Genomic DNA, 3,512 nt, shown 5'->3' with positions numbered 1-3,512 from the left:
GCAGGGGAGGTGGACGGAAAAAGCAGGAAGCTACGCTGGCGCCTTGGGGGCCTGATGTGTCACTCACAGAGACAGAATAAATAAGTCTTGTCTATAAGATGAGACTCACAGGAAGTCCTAAGCCGCGTACTTCAGTGCGAGCTGCTGTGAGCGTGTGAGACATTCAGGGGATGTGTCCAGGGAGCAGGTGGGCAGAGGGTTCTGGAGTTCAGGAGAGGAGTGGGCCCACGATGCAGGCATGGATGTTCTTGGGTTGTGGGAGGTGGGGGGGCCTGAGTGGCTCAGTTGGTTGAGCGTCTGACTCTTGATTTCAGCTCAGGTTGTGATCTCAGGTTGTAAGGTGGAGCCCCGCATCAGGCTCTGCGCTGGGTGTGGAGCCTGCTTCAGATTCTCTCTGTCCCTCTGCCCCTGTCCACCGATGTGCGCCTGCACGAGCGCTCTCTCCCTCCCTCCCTCTCTCGTCCGTCTTTCTCTCTCTCTCTCTCAGGAAAAAAAAAGGGTTTTGGGAGGTGAAGCCCTGTGAGGGGAAGACCCCTCAGGTGCCTTTTAGGTGGAGTGGGAGGAAAAGGCTGGGGACACAGACGAGGAAACCCCAGACCCCCCGGCAGTGTCTCAAAGACGCACCAGCGCACAGCCTGCGACCAGCCCAGGGCGGGCACAGCGGCAGTGAACGTGTTTTCTGGCTGTGGTTCCTCCAGATGGGGACTTTGTCCTCAGTGCACCTGGCTCTGCCTGGGTTGCTATAGTAACCGCAGATGCAGGCATACAGGGTCTCTGTGTTGCCATGGAAACCAGCAGCTGGGTGTCCCGGAGTGGCATGGCCACTGAGGCCTTGGGGATTCAGGCTGGTCCGGAAGGGCCTGGGAGGGGGACCGTGCCCAGTGGAGAGGGTTTCTGTGTCCCGGTGAATCCATGATGGTGATGGTGGTTGTTGGTGTGACTGTTGCCACGGTGATGGAGGGAGACACCCAGGTGGCTGTGGCAGCTCCGGTTGGGAGCTGAGAGCAGCAGGAATTGCAACAGGCTCCCGGTCTCTGTGTGCAGCCTGAAGCAGCACCAGCCTCCGGACTCCCCGGCCTTTGGCTGCCATGGAGGGCAGGACCCTCTGCTTTCTTCCTGGGTTGGCACCCCTTTGCCGAGACAGGGGTTTTGTTCCCAGGAGGCACTCCCTGGCCCATGGGATCTCAGCATTCAAAGCGCCACAGGAAGCCTGGGGCCCTGAAACGGGGCCACCGAAGAGATCGGTAAGCATCCGGCAGCGCTGCCTTTAGCCTGAGGTCCCACCCTCGGGTCCCCCCTACCCACCCACCCTCCTGGACCTTCCCCTTCCCCGTTACCACATGGGGTCCCACAGTCCTCCCACAGCCTCAGGCTCTAGACAGGTGAACAGGGAGGCTGTACTCCTCCCCCTGCCCCAGATGGGAGAGATTTCCTCCACCATGGGAGTGAGGGCTCTGCCCTTGGCAGCTCCGCACCCCTGCCCTCCGTCTCTTCTGGTGGGCTTCTCTTCCCGGTCTCCACCCGCCCCCACGCTTCGCCCCCGGTGCTGCTCATTACTGTCCTCATTCTGGGCTGCCTGCTTGCTGTCCCAGAGCCCCTCCACCCTGATCCCATTGGATTCCCAGCTGAAGTGGCCAAGACCAAGGCCCTGAGAGGGGCCTTGAGTGACCATGGTCTGGCCAGACAAGGGGCAGGAATGAAGAAGTGAGGCGACAGCAGCGTGGAGTCACCCATTCCTTTCCCCCTCAGGAGAACAACCAGGAAGAAGCACTGGAAGGAAGGAAGGGAGATCGCTCGGTGAGCTGGCAGGGGAGGAGGGAGCGCTGACTGGGAGAGGGCCACTCACAGGAGACTGCAGGGAGGTGGAGGGGAGGGAAGGACATGAGCAGCTCGGCGGCCATGGACCCTGTGTGCGCTGGGGGTGTGTGTGAAATGGGGCCCAGGGGAGGGGTGACCCCAGGCAAAGGCTGTACTCACTATGGCTGTTGTGACCTTGGTTTGTTCCTCTTAGATCCTTCTGTGATCCTTCTGCCCTGTTCCAGCCAGGTGGTGCCGCCCAGAATCCCAGGCTCTGCTCCCCTCCTATCCTGGGACTCTTGGCCAGGCCTCCCCCAGAGAGGAGGTGTCCTCGAGCTGTGGCCCAGGACCACTGAGGGAATTCCTCCCCATTGTCCACATAGCCAGACCCCCATGCTACCTGCCCCAGGCTGGCAACCCAGGCCTGTCTTTTACAGTCACAAAGTAGATCTTTTCTAAGACTCCTGACAGGACCTCATTTGTTTTCACTGACGTCAAGGGCCCCAGGATGTATCATTGGCCCACAGGATAGGCAGAAACAGCTACCTTGTGAAGGAGGGGGCTCAGTCCTGGGTACAGATGAGGCAACATGATGGGATCCCCTCACCAGCTGCAACATGGGGTGTTGAGGGTTCCTCGTACTGAGGAATCTGCCTGCCTTCCAGGCACCAGGCTAGAGGAATACGGGGGCATCTGGAGCTCTCGTGGATGTTGGTCCTGGATTTCTGATGGGGTTTGTGATGCATATGCCCTACGAGGGAGGCTCTGTGCAGAGCCATGGGTCTCTGGTATGACCGCATGGCTGGGGCCCCCTGTGTTCTCCTCTTCGACACAGAGCCTCAAACCAAGTTGACTTTCTAGCCTAAAGAAAATCTCATGAAGAGAAAGATGGGAGGCATGGGGGTGCCGCTTGAGCTTACTGCAGAGGCTCTAGGGAAGGAGGAGGAGGAGGGGATGCAGGGAGTGAACCCCAGAGGGATGACTCTGCATATGGCTCTCGTGAAGCTTGAAGGCTTCCGCTCATTTGTCTTCTGCAGCTCATGCATCCTGAGCACAGTGAGCTGACAGCATCTCCTTCCTACACCCACCACGCATAGACCATCACGGCCACAAGAGTCTTTGAGATCCCACCGCCCTTGTTTAACAGGCAAACTGAGGCCTCAGGGCAGGGTCACACTGCAAGTTCATGGCAGAGTCAGGACCAGAACCTAGGCCCCCCGCTCAAGGCCCTTTCTCTTCACTGCAGGCCAGGGAGCCAGCCTCACTGTGGGGGAGTCAAGGGGCTTACTGGGAGTGTGTGGTCTTTTGGTTATGACCTTGCTTCATGTAGACGGAGGCTCTGAGCATGCTGTGACTGTATATTTGGCCGATGGCTAGCTGGCAGGCACTCCTGGCCATCCTGGGTTTCTGGGATTTGGTGCCTCTCACACCGGGCTCTCAACACCATTCCAGCTCTTCCATGTTTAAAGGCTCTGCCAGTATCTTTAAAAACTGTGTAACTCAAGATGCTGCCAACAGGCGTGACTTTTCACCCATGGCCGGTCCTGTCACGGCACACGAGGCTGTAACTAGATGGACAAGGGAGGCGAGGAACCAGACAGCCTCAGGGATGAAGGCTGAGTTACAAGGCTGTATCTCTGCAGGCTGGAAATAGTCATAATTAAGGGCAAAGTTACATGGTCCAGCTACGTACGGACCCAGACGGCAGAACTTCG

General features: G+C 58.5%; 1 long non-coding RNA gene across 1 annotated transcript; it reads left to right on the top strand.

Moving 5' to 3' along the window:
• Positions 1–1,165: 1,165 nt before the first annotated feature.
• On the top strand, positions 1,166–2,213 carry LOC148108733 (uncharacterized). Its single transcript, XR_015726914.1, has 3 exons — positions 1,166–1,244; positions 1,750–1,797; positions 2,012–2,213. It is a non-coding gene; the product is annotated as an uncharacterized LOC148108733 (long non-coding RNA).
• Positions 2,214–3,512: the final 1,299 nt, after the last annotated feature.

Source organism: Ursus americanus, chromosome 16 (genome assembly GCF_024610735.1).
Source record: "Ursus americanus isolate L20-20 chromosome 16, mUrsAme1.1.p, whole genome shotgun sequence".
NCBI classification, from domain to species: Eukaryota; Metazoa; Chordata; class Mammalia; order Carnivora; family Ursidae; genus Ursus; species Ursus americanus.
Note: the sequence above shows the minus strand (reverse complement) of the source record. Positions and strands in the feature narration are given on the sequence as shown.